The sequence below is a fragment of the Papio anubis genome, chromosome 6, assembly GCF_008728515.1.
Source record: "Papio anubis isolate 15944 chromosome 6, Panubis1.0, whole genome shotgun sequence".
Taxonomy (NCBI): Eukaryota; Metazoa; Chordata; class Mammalia; order Primates; family Cercopithecidae; genus Papio; species Papio anubis.
Genome location: NC_044981.1, coordinates 36,258,008 through 36,276,264, shown reverse-complemented (window position 1 = coordinate 36,276,264; position 18,257 = coordinate 36,258,008). Strand labels below are relative to the sequence as shown.

Below are 18,257 nucleotides of genomic sequence, written 5' to 3'. Positions count from 1 at the left end.
TTCTTCTCTCTTTTCTTCTTTATTAGTCTTGCTAGCAGTCTATCTTTTCAAAAAACCGGCTCCTGGATTCATTGATTTTTTGAAGGGTTTTTTTGTGTCTCTCCTTCCGTTCTGTTCTGATCTTAGTTATTTCTTGCCTTCTGCTAGCTTTTGAATGTGTTTGCTCTTGCTTCTCTAGTTCTTTTAATTGTGATGTTAGGGTGTCAATTTTAGATCTTTCCTGCTTTCTCTTGTAGGCATTCAGTGCTATAAATTTCCCTCTACACATTGCTTTAAATGTGTCCCAGAGATTCTGGTATGTTGTGTCTCTGTTCTCATTGGTTTCAAATAACATCTTTATTTCTGCCTTTATTTCGTTATATACCCAGTAATCATTCAGGAGTAGATTGTTCAGTTTCCATGTAGTTGAGTGGTTTTGATTGAGTTTCTTAATCCTTAGTTCTAGTTTGATTGCACTGTGGTCTGAGACAGTTTGTTATAATTTCTGTTCTTTTACATTTGCTGAGGAGCGCTTTACTTCCAACTATGTGGTCAATTTTGGAGTAAGTGCAATGTAGTGCTGAGAAGAATGTATATTCTGTTGACTTGGTGTGGACAGTTCTGTATATGTCTATTAGGTCCACTTGGTGCAGAAGTGAGTTCAATTCCTGGATATTCTTTTTAACTTTCTGTCTCGTTGATCTGTCTAACGTTGACAGTGGAGTGTTAAAGTCTCCCATTATTATTGTGTGGGAGTCTAAGTCTCTTTGTAGGTCTCTAAGGACTTGCTTTATGAATCTGGGTGCTCCTGTATTGGGTGCATATATATTTAGGACAGTTAGCTCTTCTTATTGAATTGATCCCTTTACCATTATGTAATGGCCTTATCTCTTTTGATCTTTGTTGGCTGCAAGTCTGTTTTATCAGAGACTAGGATTGCAACCCCTGCCTTTTTTTATTTTCCATTTGCTTGGCAGATCTTCCTCCATCCCTTTATTTTGAGCTTATGTGTGTCTCTGCACATGAGATGGGTCTCCTGAATACAGACACTGATGGGTCTTGACTCTTTATCCACTTTGCCAGTCTGTGTCTCTTCACTGGAGCATTCAGCCCATTTACATTTAAGGTTAATATTGTTATGTGTGAATCCTGTCATAATGATGTTAGCTGGTTATTTTGCTCATTAGTTGATGCAGTTTCTTCCTACCAAGGACAGTCTTTACAATTTGGCCTGTTTTTGCAGTGGTTGGTACTGGTTGTTCCTTTCTATGTTTAGTGCTTCCTTCAGGAGCTCTTGTAGGGCAGGCCTGGTGGTGACAAAATCTCTCAGCATTTGCTTGTCTATAAAGGGTTCTATTTCTCCTTCACTTATGAAGCTTAGTTTGGCTGGCTATGAAATTCTGGGTTGAAAATTCTTTTATTTAAGAACGTTGAATACTGGCCCCCACTCTCTTCTGGCTCATAGAGTTTCTGCTAAGAGATCCATTGTTAGTCTGAGGGACTTCCCTTTGTGGGTAACCCGACCTTTCTCTCTGGCTGCTGCCTTAACATTTTTTCCTTCATTTCAACTTTGGTGCATCTGACTATTATGTGTCTCGTTTGGAGTTGCTCTTCTCGAAGAGTATCTTTGTGGCGTTCTCTGTATTTCCTGAATTTGAATGTTGGCCTGCCTTGCTAGGTTGGGGAAATTCTCCTGGATAATATCCTGAAGAGTGTTTTCCAACTTGGTTCCATTCTCCCTGTCACTTTCAGGTACACCAATCAGACGTAGATTTGTTCTTTTCACATAGTCCCACATTTCTTGGACGTTTTGTTCGTTTCCTTTTACTCTTTTTTTCTCTGAACTTCTCTTCTCGCTTCATTTCATTCATTTGATCTTCAGTCACTGATACCCTTTCTTCCACTTGATCATATCGGCTACTGAAGCTTGTGCATCTGTCACGTAGTTCCCATGCCATGGTTTTCAGCTCCATCAGGTCATTTAAGGACTTCTCTACGCTGGTTATTTTAGTTAGCCATTCATCTAATCTTTTTTCAAGGTTTTTAGCTTCTTTGCGATGGGTTCGAACTTCCTCCTTTAGCTTGGAGAAGTTTGATCGTCTGAAGCCTTCTTCTCTCACATTTTGATAAGGTTCGCAATATTTCAAACATTTTCATTATTATTATATCTACAATGGTGATCTATGATCAGTGTCTTTAGTGTTACTATTGTCATTGTTTTGGGACACCATAAACTATGCCCATACAAGCCAACAAACTTTTTTTTTTTGTAAGTTAAAAAAACACAGCGGCCAGGCACAGTGGCTCATGCCTATAATACCAGCACTTCAGGAAGCCGGGGTGGACGGATCACCTGAGGTCAGAAGTTTGAGACCAGCCTGACCAACGTGGTGAAACCCCGTCTCTACTAAAAATATAAAATTAGCCAGGCGTAGTGGTGCATGCCTGAAATCCCAGCTACTCGGGAGGCTGAGGCAGGAGAATCACTTGAATCTGGGAGGCAGTGGTTGCAGTGGGCTGAGGTCGTGCCACTGTACTCCAGCCTGGGCAAAAAGAATGAAGCTCCATCTCAAAAAACAAACAAACAAAAAATTTTTAAAAAACACACAGCATCAGAGCAGAATGCAAATGCAGCCTCCCACTACCACAAATTATGCAGTCAAGTTTCTCACGTTCGTGGAAAACTGCAGGGGTCAGCACATCCAGAGTGCAATGGATAAGCCCAAGGCAGCAAACTTCATCAACAGATATTGCGTGTTCTGATCACTCTGCCAACTGGCCATTCCTCCATCTCTCTACCATTTTCTTGGGACCATATTAAAATTAGGTCAATAATGCTACAATGTCCTCTAAGTGTTCAACTGAAAAGAGTCACACATCTCTTACTTTAAATCAAAAACTAGAAATGATTAAGCTTAGTGAAAAAGGCATGTTGAAAGCCAAGTTAGGCCTAAAGCTAGGCCTGTTATGCCAGTTAGCCAGGTTGTGAATGCAAAGAAAAAGTTCTGAAGGGAAAGTTAAAATGCTACTCCAGTGAACGTACGAATATGGAGAAAGTTTTAGTGATCAAGACAGAAGATCAAACCAGCCACAATATTCCCTTAAACCAAATCCTAATCCAGAGCAGAGCCTAACTCTCTTCAGTTGTATAAAGGCTGAGAGAAGTGAGGAAGCTGCAGAAGACAAGTCTGAAGATAGCAGAAGTTGGTTCACGAAGTTTTAAAAAAAAAAAAAAAAAATCCATTTCCATAACAAAAATGCAAGGTGAAGCAGCAAGTGCTGTTGTACAAGCTGGAACAAGTTATCCAAAAGATCTAGCTAAAATGAAGGTGGCTACACTAAACAGCAGATTTTCAATGTCGACCAAACAGTCTTATACTAGAAAATGATGCTACAGAGGACTTTATAGTTAGAAAGGATAAGTCAATGCCGGGCTTCAACATTTCAAAGAATCAACTGATTCTCTTGTTAAGGGCTAAGGCAGCTGGTGACTTTAAGTTGAAGCCAGTGATCAGCTACTATTCCAAAAATCCTAGGGCTCTTAAGAATTATGGGTCACACCTAGACAGGCACCAGTGGCTCACGCCTGTAATCCTAGCAGGGGAGAGGAGAGGAGAGGGGAGGGAAGGGGAATGGGGAGGGAAGGGGAGGGGAGAGGAGTGGGGAGGGGAGGGGAGAGGAAAGGAGAAGAGGGACAAATTATGGGTCACACCTGGGATCCCAGTGATCCCAGCACTTTGGGAGGCCAAGGCAGGCTGATCACTTGAGGCCAGGATTTCGAGACCAGCCTGGCCAACATGGCAAAACCCCATCTCTACTAAAAATACAAAAATTCGCCAGGTGTGGTGGTATACACCTATAATCCCCGCTACTCAGGTGGCTGAGGCAAGAGAATCACTTGAACACAGGAGGCAGAGATTGCAGTTAGCCAAGATTACACCACTGCACGCTGGCACTCCAGCCTGGGTTACAGAACAAGACCCTGTTTCAAAAACAAAAACAAAAAACAACAACTATGCTAAATCTACTCTGCCTGTGCTCCAGGGACGAAACAACAGGGTCTGGAAGATAGCACATCTGTTCACAGGATGGTTTACTGAATATTTTAAGCCCACTGTTGAGAACTACTGCTCAGAAAAAAAGATTCCTTTCAAAATACTGCTGCTCACTGACAACACACCAGGTCACCCAAGAGTTCTGATGGAGATGCACAAGGAGATGAATGTTGTTTTCATGCCTGCAAACACAACATTCATTCTGCAGCCCATGGATCAAGGAATCACTTCAGCTTTCAAGTCTTATTAAGAAATACATTTCATAAGAATATAGCTGCTGGCCAGGCACAGTAACTCACACCTGTAATCCCAGTACTTTGGGAGGCTGAGGTGAGATCACCTGAGGTCAGGAGTTCAAGACCAGCCTGGACAACATGGCGAAACCTCATCTCTACTAAAAATACAAAAAAAAAAAAAAAAAAATTAGCCAGGCATGGTGGCCTGTGCCTACAGTCCCAGCTATTCAGGAGGCTGAGGCAGGAGAATCACTTAAACCCAGGAGGCAGAGGTTGCAGAGAGTCAAGATCACATCATTGCACTCCAGCCTGGGCAACAAGAGTGAAACTCCGTCTCCAAAAACAAAGAATATAGCTCCCATAGACAGTGATTCTTCTGATGAAACTTGCCAAAGTAAACAGAACATTTTCTGGAAAGGACTGACCATTCTAGTTGTCCTTAAGAACATCTGTGATACCTCTTCATGGGAAGAGGTCAAAAAAGCAACATTCACAGAAGTTTGGAAGTTGATTCCAACTCTCATGGATAGCTTTGAGGGGTTCCAGATTTCAGTGGAGGAAATAAGTGCAGATGTGGTGTAAACAGCAAGAGAAGTAGAATCAGAGGTAGAGCCTGAAGATGTGAATCACTGCAATGTCATAATAAAATCTAAATGAATGAGCAACGAATGAAACTGGTTTCTTGAGATAAATCTCCTCCTGAAGATGTTGTAAACACTGTTGAAATAACAAAGGATTTAGAATATTACATAAACTCAGCTGATAAAGCAGCAGCAGGGTTTGAGAGGATTGATTCCAATTCTGAAAGGAGTTCTACTGTGGGTAAAATGCTATCAAACAGCATTACATTCTACAGAGAAATCTTTCATAAAAAAGAGGCAACTGATGCAGCAAACTTCATTGTTGTCTTATTTTAGGAAACTGCCAGAGACCCCACCCAGCCTTTAGCAACCACCACCTTGATCAAGGCAAGATCCTCCACAGCAAAAAGTTGTGCTTCATTGAAGGTTCAGATGATTGTTAGCAGATTTTTAAGCAAAAGTATATTTTAATTAAAGTATATACATTTTTTAGACATAATGCTGTTACACACTTAACAGATTACAGTATGGTGTAAATGTAACTTTTATATGTACTCAGAAACCAAAAAATTTGTGTAACTTGTGCTATACTGTGGTGGTTAGGAACAAAAACTGCAGTATCTGTAAGGTATGCCTGTATAATCTATTAAGAGAATTACTAAACTTCCTTGTATTTCTAAGCTAAGTATCTACTATAACATTCAGCTACAGGACTATTTACTAGTTTTTCAGACAGTTTTCTCACTCAAAACATTTCTTTCTGATATCCCTGTCATATGTTTACACTGTGAAATACTAAGTACAGTGAAGCCCTGTAACTTCCATAAGCAGCATTCCAATTATATGACTTCTTACCAATGGTTTTGAATGCAAAGGCATTATCAGCTTAACAATAACCCACAACACTCGGACCAACTACAACAGCATTATCAATGACCCTTATTTAACTGGTTTTCTTAGCACTTTGGGATACTTTGTACTATCACGTGTAGTACAAACTCTACCCCCATATCAAATTTCAACAACGATTTACTTTCCTTAAGAAAATTACCTTGCCCTGATCCAGCTAAATGCCATATGTATATTCGCCAACTTTCCTAAACCATCAGGTATTGTGAAATTTAATCAAGTTTTCTATTGAGACACCTATTCAATTTGAGGCCATTTCACAATCTTAATGAGCATACACTGTGCGCTACCATCTAAGACTCTGGTGGAAGTATTAGAAAGCACTGGGATCAGGATCCGACTGACTGAATTCAACTCAGAGTGCATGGTCCCCCTCCTCAGTGCTGGGGACTGATGCTGAGCCATAGGTAATTGTTCTCAGAGGATCCTGATAGTCCTAGGTCAGTCTATCTTCTTAGCCATAAAACTTGCCACCTCTCACAAACATATGCTACCTACACCATCACACACACACACATACACACACACACACACACACACACACACAGAGTAAGCTGGCAGAAAACAGATCCATAGCAACCAACCTACATTAGGCACCCTAAGATGGTGCATCTCCATCATACTCATCTTCAAAGAAAGCAGCATTAAGTTTTCTTGGCAACACTCTACTCAACTGACTGTACTAATCTATGGTAGTGAGGCCCCCATAAAACAGGCTGACATAACCACAGCTTGCCAGATGCCATCTCAGGCAGCAAAGCTATTTTTCAATATACAAGCTCATCTCCACTCCCACCTGTTGAACTGAATGTCTAACAAGAACCAGTGGTTTGTGTTTCCAAGTCTGCCTTATAATTATGCCTGTTCCATTACTGTAGATAATTTAATTAGTTATAACCCAAACCAGTAAGTGCAAAAAGGACACATTATTTCTTTAAAATCTACGTTGACTGCTCTGAATAGATCAAAGACATACTGCCAAGCATGGCCAAGATAACTTAAAGACTGGGATGGATACAAATCATAAAAATCTGGAAAAATTATACAAAGAAAAGGAAACAGTCAACAGAGTAAAGACGCAACCTGCAGAATGAAAGAGAATATGTGCAAACCATACTTCTGATGACCATACTTAACATCTAAAATATACAAGGAGCTCAACTCAATAGCAAGAAAACAGATAACCCAATTTAAAAAATGGTCAAATGATCTGAATAGACATTTCCCAAAAGACGACACACAAATAGCCAACAGGTATACGAAAAAGTATTCAACATTAATAATCACCAGATAAATGCAAATTAAAACTGCAGTGGAATAGTTATCACCTCACTCCTGTTAGATGGCCATGATCCAAAAAGACAAGAAATAACAAGTGTTGGCAAGGATGTGGGGAAAAAGGGAACCCTTGTACACTACTGATTGGAATTAGTACACCCAATACGGAAAACAGTGTATTAAAATTAAAAATAGAACTACCAGTGGAATTGAGCCAGCAATTCCACTTCTGGGTATATATCCAAAGGAATGGAATCAGGATGCTGAAGAGGTATCTACACTCCCATGTTCACTGCAGCATTATTCACAATAGCCAAGACATGAAATCAACCTAAGTGCCCATTAATGGATGCATGGATAAAATGTGACATATAAACACAACGGAATACTATTAAGCCTTAAAAGGGACGGAAATTCTTTCATTTGTAAAAACAAGGATGAACCTGGAGGACATCATGTTAAGTGAAATAAGCCAGACACAGAATGACAAATACCACATGATCTCATTTACATGCAGAATGTAAAAGAGTCCAACTCACAGAAGCAGAGAGTAGAACGGGGGGTTGGGGATATGTTCATCAAAAGATATAAAATTTCATTAGGAGGAATAAATCCATTGTATGGTGATTATACTTAGTAACAATTTATTGTATACTTGAAAATTGCTAAGAGTAGATTTTAAATGTTCCCACTGCCCAAAAATGATAGGTGTGTGAGGTGTTAATTAGCTTGATTTAGGCATTACAATGTATACATATATCAAAACACCAAGCTGTACACCATAAACATACACAATTTATATTTGTCAGATTTACAAATGTTTTAATTAAAATATTTTTTGAAATCTAGAAAGAGTACCTTCAGATTGCTTCATAAATGTCTTTACTCTCATTTCACTTAATGAAACCAAAACTGGACATTAATTAACAATTACTTAAGCACTTACATGCCAGTTACCAACAGGATTAAATGAGTTAATCATTTTAAACTAGTATATGTTTGACAATTACTGACTCACTGGTATAAATGAGTTAATCATTTTAAACTAGTATGTGTTTGACAATTACTGACTCACTGGTATTATCTGCATTTTACAAATGGGGAAACTGAGGCACAGAACTGTCAAGTAACTTGCCTTGGTTCATATGCTAGTAAGAAGAGAGAATGAGGGTTGCAGCCCAGGAGGCCTGGTCTTAGAGGCCACATTTCTACTACGCTAAACTATCACAGACAATGTATTATTTGTGTGGCTTATGCAGAAACGGTGTATGGTTCTCAAATCAGTTGATGACATGCAAAGAACAAGTCATAGACCTACACTGAAAAATGCAAATCATGTAAATTTATGTTTTAAACATTCAAGTTGCTTTTCAAGATTTCATGCTTTAACACATTTTTTTTTTTACTTACCTATCAGTCTTATCAATTTGAATAAGAGGCTTCTGCAGTACATTTCCCATGTTCTGGTGTAAGCCAGTCAAAAATCAATGATAGAGCAAAGAGCTTCACATTAATTACTGATATTATTGACATGCTATATTCTCTTTTCCCAGGAAAAGAAATACAAGTATTTACAGGCTTGAATGTAACATTTTGAGATTCTACCCATGATTAATCAGCACAACTATAGTATAAGCAATTTCAGAAATGCATAGGATAAAACAGGAAACTCCACCAAAAACTTTAGCAAAATGTCAAAAAAAAATTCTAAACAAAATTCTTAACATTCAGAAATATATTTAGGCTAAGCGCAATGGCTCATGCCTGTAATCCCAGCACTCTGAGAGGCCAAGGCAGGTGGATCACCTGAGGTAAGGAGTTCAAGAGGAGCCTAGCCAACATGGCAAAACCCCGACTCTACTAAAACTACAAAAATTAGCTGGTCATGGTGGTGCACACCTGTAGTCACAGCTACTAGGGAAGACGAGGTAGGAGAATCACTCGAACCTGGGAGGCGGAGGTTGCAGTGAGCTGAGATAGTACCACTGAACTCCAGTCTGGGCGACAGAGCAAGATTCCGTCAAAAAAAGGGGGAAAGGGGAAAGGGGAAAGGGGAAAGGGGAAGGGGAAGGGGAAGGGGAAGGGGAAGAACGAAAGAATGAAAGAACGAATGAATGAAAGAACGAAAGAAAGAAATCTAGTATTGTCAGGTGGATACCTATTCAGAAAGTCTTCCCTCTTAATGGATTCCATTAATTTCTCTACCATCTTGCTGAGTGCTAAAATGCAATCGAGTATCACTGTAAAATCAAAAGTAACTTCTAAACCAAAATCCATCTCCACACTTATCACCACAACACATTCATAAGTAAATTCCTCTCTGAAAGAGTTAAGTACAAACTACAATGTAACAGACATCTGGGGCATATTTACCCAAGTAAAGAAACCTAAGGAGACAATGTCAAATGTCTTTTCAAATAGTGCATAACTTATGAAATTATTTTTTAAAACATTCTCCCAATATAGTAATTATTTCAAGGACCCTGAAACAATCAGGTGAAAGGTTACTGATGAACAAGATCCCATACGGTTTCAAAGTTTCATCCTACAAATTACTTAATACAAAGAGAAAGTCATTCCTTTAGAATCTGGCATTCAATACCCCTAAGCAAGTGATCAAACTTTTCTACACAAGAAAGGGGAGAACCTGACATGTTCACACTAATGGCAATGTACATGTACGTTTTACACTAAAATAAAGCATTTAAGGTATTTTTAGATTTGAGCTGTAACTCACTTTTTCACTTAATCACTTAATCACTGGTGTACTAAAATGTACACAACTTCACCTTGATATTAAGAATCCTTGTCAAAATGTTAATCTAAAATGTGGAAGGCTTGTATTCTTCCAAACCTCACTGACAGGACAAACAAAAAGAAGGGGAACCATTCTAGATTAAGAGAGACTAAGAGAAATATCAAACCAACTGCAATCCATAAATCATTTGGGGATGTTACATTAGAAAGGGGGGGTGGGAACTACAGAAGACATTTTTGGGACAAGTTTCAATATGGACTATAAAGTACTTGACATGAGATTACTGTTCATTTTCTTAAGTGTGATAAATGATATCATGGTTATGTATGTGAATGTCATTCTTAGGAAATTCATGCTGAAATACATAAGAGATAAAGTATAATATCTACAAATGGTTCTGGAAAAAGTATATTTATAGAAAAAGGCAAAGTACAGTAGGCATATGTTAATAGTGAATCTAGGTAAAGAGTAAATAGGTGTTTGTTATACTATTTACTTCAATCTTTCTGTGGGGTTTAAATTTTTCAAAATAAAAAGTTGAAAGAGGATGTCCTCACAAAGACTTGTACTTGAATGTTCATTATGCATAATAGCCAAAAACTAGAAATGATCCAAACCCCCATCAACTTGTGAATGAATAAATAAAACGTGGTATTATTCACAGAATGAAATACTACTCAGTAACAAAAAAAAAAAAAAAGACCTACAGATACATCCTACAATACAGATGAATCACAAAAACATGTTCAGTGAGAGAAGCTAGTCACAAAAGACTACACATTATGATTCCACTTACGTGAAATACTCAGAAAAAGCAAATCAAGAGTAACAGAAACCATCAGAGTTCACCAAGGGGTGGGAACAGAAAATGACTTCCAAAAGGCCTGAGGAAAACTTTTCAGAAGGATAGAAATGTTCCAATATTGCATTGTGTTAACTGTGGTACAATGCTGTAAGTTTACTAAAAAATCACTGAACTACAAACAGTTAGAATGGCTGTGTTTTATGGTATGTAAATTATACCTCAGTAAAGCTGTCAACAAAAAGTTGGGAGAGGAACATTCTATGATCTGAAAAAAAAAAATCAATGTAAAACAATATTCTGGAAAGGAATAAATCTGATAATTTGTTAGTGCAGACAGGGAGTCAGTGCAAGTACGGAATCAGGCATCAGGCTAAGCTACAAAATAAAAATAGTTTCATTTCTACTAAAAAAATACATTAAAAGGAAGCATCCAATAAAAGTTTACTTAAAATGTAATGAAGTCCAGTCCTTAATTTTATATTCCAAAATAAATTTTTATATTATCAAGTATATATTTCCAAATAAGGCCCCTAGAGAAGAATGCATAAATTAATTTCATAATCAAAAGACTGCTTTCAACAACAAAAAGACAACCCAATTAAATACTGGGCAAAACACCTGAACAGCCAATTCTTCAAAGAAAATATATGAATGGTCAAAAATCACAGGTAAAGATGCCATCATTAGCCATCAGCAAAATGCAAATCAAAACCACAATAAGATACACTTCATATCTACTAGGATCGCTATAAAATTTAACTTAAAAAAAAAAACCAGAAAGTCAGTGTTGCCCAGTATGTGGAGAAACTGGAACCCTAATACATTGCTAAAGGAGTATAAAATGGTACAGCCACTGTGGAAAACAGTTTGGAGTTCCTCAGTAAATTAAACATAAAATTACCACAAGACCTAGCAATTCCACACCCACGTGTATACCCAAAAAGTGAAAATAGGTGTTCAAACAAAAACTTATACATGCATGTTCGTGGCAGCTCCACTCACACAGCCAAAGGTTGGAAGGGACCTAAATGTCTATCAACTCCATACAATGGAATGTTGTTTGGTCATTTTTTAAAAAATGGAAGCTATGCAGTAAGATACACACAACAACACAGATAAACCCTGAAAGCATTATACAGTGAAAATAGTCATTTTTTGTTATTTCACTCATATGAAAGAGACTGAATAGATAAATCCATAAAGACAAAAAACAGATCAGTGGTTGCAAGCGGATACAGAGAAAAGAATAGGAAGTGGCTCCTCAATGGGTACAGGTTTCCTTTGGCAGTAGTAAGAATGTTCTCAAACTAGACAGTGATGACTGCACAATACTGACTATACTAAACACCACCGAATGGTTTACTTAAAAATGGTTAAAATGATTTAAAATGGTGTATTTTGTAAGTATTATACCATAATTTAAAAATAAAACTCTGCCTGTGGGTGTACAACATTTTTAACTTGAACTTAATTACTATAACTTTTTCTACCTCTTTTGGCTTTTATGTATACCACAGATCATATTACAGGTATGTCAAAATATTAAACATTTACTGAACACTTGCTACATTGCTACAAACAAGACACAAGCTAGGAACTTTTTGAATTTCAGTTAATCCTAAAAAAACTATAAGGTAGGTAGGTGTTATCCCCATCTTATGCTTAAGAAACCATGGCTGAGAAATGAGGCAACTTAACTAATAAGCAATACACCCTAACATTTTTAAGATTAACTCAAATATAAAAGGGAATAAACTAAATGGTTTCTAAGGTAACTTCCAGCAATACAACTCCATGAATATGCCACATTTTAAAAATCACCTTCCCCAAAATGTCCTGACAATAGCTTTCCAGTGAAATATATGAACAGAAAGTCAACACTAATCCTAAAAGATCTTTAGTATGACACGTTAGCATTTCTTTCCTTCTACCAGTATAAAACATTAATTATTAATTACCTTACTGGTTACCATTTCCAGAGAACCCAAAAGCTCCAAGGTGACTGTCACCAAATTACAAAGCAAATCATGAAAGGTGGGTAGCAGAGAAACTGACTGTATGTAAACACCCACAGAAAGGAAATTATTAAAAAATACAGATTCCTAGGCCCCACCCCAGGATCTAGAGAATGAAAATTGTTGGGTCAATGCCCAAGAATGCTTACATTTTCTTAAAAGTCCAAGTGGGCAGCTCAGTTTGGGAATTGCCACAGGAAAGTAAAATTTATATTCTGTCAAACAGGACATATAAGCCCAGTCGAATTATATTGATTTTGGAATACAAGAGTATAGGATTTATAATCTAGTTATGATGTCAGACCTTTTTACTGTACACTGACATTTCAAAGGACATGATTCTACCCCAAATATACTTGAATCTTTGCATTGATTCATTCATGATACTCAACATATCAAACTGTATTTATATTACCTTTAAGAAATCTTTTAGTGATCAATTCCAACTGCTCATATACATAAACGTATTATACGAAATACACACATGTACACGCTAGAAGCTTTACACAACATGTAGCAGGATTCCTGACAATCTAACCCCAAATAGGTTTTAAATAAACAAACGCAAGTAAATCCAACATTGACTGACATCCACATTATGTGCCAGGCACTGTTCTAGGTGCTGTGAATATAGCCAAGAGTAAGACATATTCTCACAATACTTATTATTAGCAGGGGCATGAGTCACTAAGCAGGCTACTATGAAAGTAATCATCCCTTTTCATCATTTTCCTTATTTTGCTTTTAGAAGTGAACATTCTGCTTCATCCTTCCCTGGGTCATTATATAATTCTCGCTTTGTCATATCAATCCCTTTAAATTCCAGTTCTCATCTTACATGGGGACAATGTACAGCCAGGCAGCCTCTGTCACTATTTCAAAGCAACTGGAAAGCCCCAGAATCCACATTTCCATTGGGCTGAGACTTTCCAATATGCCTAATAATGATACTTTATGACCTAGAAGTTCCAGTGAATTGGTAGTAAGAAAACACTGATTTGCTTCAGTGGCACTGTAATTGGAATGGTGATTAAATGCATCATGTTAAATTTACCCTGGGCTTTTTCCAGTATAGCAAATATAAAATGAGCTATCAGCATCAGCAGAGCCTAAACCACTCCTTTCTTCTAAAATGGTACTTCTCCTGCATGTCTAAGGTGATATGATGGAACTTCCCCCATTAATAATCAGGTGGCATTACATGACAAACTGTATACACCCACATAGGCTTCCACAGGATGCACACTGCCCAACATGGTTTATTCTATTTAGCAACTTGGGACAACCTTATGTATGTCAGAGCAGCACATTTGCACCACTATAGTTAATGGTCTGTCAGCATTTCCATTATAAAGCAATTTTCAAAGGTTTATTGCTCAGCTGAAGAATCTGCTCTGAGCTCGAATTTGGCAATCCAGAAAAGCAAAAACTGTAGGCTATAGTTGTTTATTCCCTTTCAAACAGGCCAAGTGGTTTGTTTCTTTTTAAAGAAAATCTGTCCCTTTATTTCAGAAACTTTGAGACTATCCATAGAACAACAACCTCTCACCTCATAAAGGGACTATTGTTTAGAATAGCAGCTAGCAACTTACAAGGTACAGAGCATAGATTCCAACTTATTTATGGAAAACATTTTCTAAAAAGCAAGCATATTTTTTATGAACTTCACGTTTAAAATTTTCATCAGTCCTACCTTAGTTATGATTAAATTATTCATGCTATTAGAGTGCATGCTCTGCCACTGATACTAAAATCAATAGATGACTTTGAAATTCTCAATTGTTAAACCTCCTTTCTCTCTCCCACCCAAGAACCACAGACTACTGACCTAAGGTGAATGTACATACTCTCGCTATTCCACCTTACTCTACTAGTTAAAGGGAATATGTGCTGTCGAAAGCTTGGTAGCAAGAAAGGTGATACGGCAGATACAGAAGCTTTGAAAATAATTTAGAAAATTCAGAAAATGGATGATTAGCCCCTGAATGATAAAGTTCCCAGAAAACAAATGTGGTAATCTAGATGACCAGTAAATTAGTGATAAACAGTTTTATTCAATCTCTGGAAACCGTTATATTAGTCTGAAAGCTTGCCAGAATGTTTCATGTGTCAAAGAATAAATCAAATATTCCTACATATTTTCTTGTTGACTTTAACTGGAAAGCTTATTTACACCTTAAATTATAGGATTTTTCAATTATACAGGTAATTATAATTCTGATACAAGTTTACCCAATAAATAAAGAAGTTTTAACATAAAATTGGTTTTCTAAGCTTAAAAATTCTTATCATGTACCAATAAAGACCCTCAAAACTTTCAAGACTGGTGATCAAAGCAACCTTTTAAAAATGAATACTTTTTAGAGAAATGTAAAGATCCATCCTAAATTACTGCACACAGCTTGACATGCTTTGCCAATTTTTTAGCTTTATGTTACTCTGAAATTATTACTATTTAAAATCATCTATGAAACTACTTCCAAACTAAGTAACAACATAGGGTAATGTCTGTAAAATGTTAAGTAAATAGGACATGGCCAGTGCAGTCGTTCATGCCTATATACAGTCCCAGCTACCTGGGAGGCTGAAGCAGGAGAATCACCTGAGACCATGAATTCAAGTTCAGCCTGGGCAATATAGTGAGACATCACCTCTTTTTAAAAAAAAAAAAAAAAAAAGTAAGTAAAAGAAGCTTGTTGCTGCATCTCTATCGGAAAAGAAAAAGTCTACATTCAATTAAAATAATTTTTTTTCAAAGGAAATGGGATCTAATTCATGATTACAGCTATTGGAAAGACATGGAAGCAACAGACAAGAACTAGAAGGGTCTAACATACCTGAAAAGATATGAACAAAATTTTCTTTTATAATTTTTACTGTTATATTTGTTGTGTTTGTTTGTTTGTTGGTGGTGGTGGTGTTTTGAGACAAGGTGTCACTCTGCCACTCAGGCTAGTGTGCAGTGGTGTCATCTCAGCTCACCACAGCCGCAGCCTCAACCTGTTGGGCTCAAGCAATCCTCCTGCCTCAGTCCCCCAAGTGCCTGGGACTACAGGGGTGTGCCACCATGCCCAGCTAATTTATGTATTAAAAACATAAAATACAATAATTTTGTATTTTTTGTTTCACCATGTTGCCCAGGCTGGTCTTGAACGCCTGGTCTCAAGCAATCCTCCTGCCTTGGCCTCCCAAAGTCCTAGGATTACAAGAGTAAGCCACTGCACCCGGCTATAATGCTATTATATTCATTTTATAACAAATATTTTATATTCAGATTCCAAATTAACCCCACCTTTACCCTTGGCAGGTAGTATCTATACTTTTCCAAATATACAAATATAAATGCTGAATTTAAAAACAGAATTACCAGAGGACACTCAACAAACTAACAGAATATTTAAAATTAACCCTCAATAGCTACAAGTGTTACATGTTAATTGGTTTTATATACAGCACCAGAGATTCAAGCAGGGAATTAAATTACTTTTATCTTTCGCAATTTTGTTCAAGGCCCCGGCAGGAAGGTCTCTCCAGTACTTAACCTAAGAACCTGTGTATCCTTTCAGCTTTTGTGAGAGAAACCTCAAGTCAGTCTGCTAGTGGTTCAGATGCAGGAAACAAGAAATGCAGTGAACCAGCACATGGAAGTATCAGACCTTCACTCAGCCTCACTGCTTTCATTCAAAAGGCTGAAGCCCCTCTAAAAGGCTTAACTGAAACATATTGGAAGTTAGTCATTGATGATTTCATTTCCATATTAGAAAGACAAACACATCATTTTTTTGTTGTTATTGAGACATGGTTTTACTCTGTCACCCAGGCTGGAGTGCAGTGGCACAGTGTCGGCTCACTGCAGCCTTAATCTCCCGGGCTCAAGCAATTCTCCTCCTACCTCAGCCTCCCGATGAGTAACTAGGACAAGTGTGTGCCGCCATGTCTGCCTAGTTTTTGTATTTTTCAAGAGAAGGGTTTTCACCATGTTGCCTAGGCTGGTCTCGCACTCCAGGGCTCAAGCGATCCACCCACTCTGGCCTCCCAAAGTGTTGAGATTACAAGCGGGAGCCACCACACTTGGCCAACACAGCCTTGTTCACGATTTAAAATAGCCGTAAAAGGTTTTTCTGGATTTGATAACTTTTCATCTCTTACCCATTTACCACTCTAATCTCCCTTGCTTTCTCAGGATGCCCTTTTCCTTCCTTAACATGCTATCGGTAGGAATGTATGATTATAGAACCACTACTACTCATTTCTGAGTAAGAAGGGCTGGCCACAGTGAAAGCACCAGAATGAACTGCCAAAAATTGGACAGCTTGCTCCCTTGCTCCCTCAACTCTAATACCACAGTAGCCTATCTTTCAATAAAATCGAATTTATTCCAATAAACGTATTACATATTTTTAAAAAGTTCAGTCGGCACAAAAAAGTACCATATGCCTCATTCCCACCCCTGTCTTTCAGACACTCAGTTCCCCTCTATTAAAAGCAACCACCAGTTTCTTGTAGATCCTTCCCTAAGGCATATCCTATTTTAAACTCTGAATCTCGGCACTCCATATTCTGCCTGCATGCTTTATTTTTCTCCTAGTATTGATCGCCAATAAGCCTGCCAACATACATTCTTTATTTACAATTAAATCAATTATTTTATTCTTGCCCCACCCGAATCTGCAACTCCATAAAAGCTCCACGATTAACTCTTCACTGATAAATTTCCAAAGCATGGAATTTCCGCTACCTGGAACATAACGGACCTGTGACAAGTATTTGTTGAATGAGTTAATAACCCTGTTACTACAAATACTAACAACAAGCAAGTAATGTATTCTTTACAAAATACTAGCGCTTTTCCAAAAAGGGGGAAAAAATCTACAGAACAAATGTACTCTACTTAGAAAACTAAATCAGTTTAAAAGTAATAAAAATTGCAACAACTCAATATTGTCCATTATTTGATATTAAAATTTTACACTGAATTTCTACACAAAAGGAAGTTTGCTCAAACACCATTTGTAAGATTAGTTTCTCCTCTTGAAAATGAGATGTCTTCTGCAAGTCTATTCCAAGAGAGTAAAATTTTGAATAGTAATTTCTAATTCTCAAGAGTACTGAAAGGGTACTTTGCTATGTAATTTTCTCAGAACACAGTATAAAAGAAGTTATAAATAAAAACATTAAGATAATATGGGAAGAAATTCCCACACATATGCAGAAAAACTTGTATTGCAAGGGTTTCTGCAGTATTGTTTAAAATAGCTACATAACTAAACAATAGTTAAACAGTTAAAACAAGATCAGCAATAACCTGAATGTCCATAAAGAGACTAAAGTATGCTAAATCTATTGAGTATATGACACTACCCAAAAGAATAATTCTACATATACTGATATAAAACAATCTTACCCAAAAGAATGATGTAATTCTACATATACTGATATAAAACAATCTTCACCCAAAAGAATGATGTAGTTCTACATATACTGATATAAAACAATCAATAAAACACATCATAAGAAGCTGAACAGCATGTATAGTACATGCCCAACCATACACTGTATAATGGTTAAGCACAGTACAAAATGGAAGGATACCCCCCATCAAAAACACCGTAGTTACATAGGTTGCCCTCAGGGTAATGGA

The 18,257-nt window shown here is 37.4% G+C and overlaps 1 protein-coding gene and 1 non-coding gene across 4 annotated transcripts in view; both read right to left on the bottom strand.

The window, feature by feature from the left end:
• The window catches only part of ZFAND3 (zinc finger AN1-type containing 3), a 348,445-nt gene that overhangs the window by 249,740 nt on the left and 80,448 nt on the right, over positions 1–18,257 (bottom strand). The gene's annotated exons all lie outside the window — the stretch shown is intronic.
• On the bottom strand, positions 2,595–2,762 carry LOC116275627. Its single transcript, XR_004184728.1, has one exon. It is a non-coding gene; the product is annotated as a U1 spliceosomal RNA (small nuclear RNA).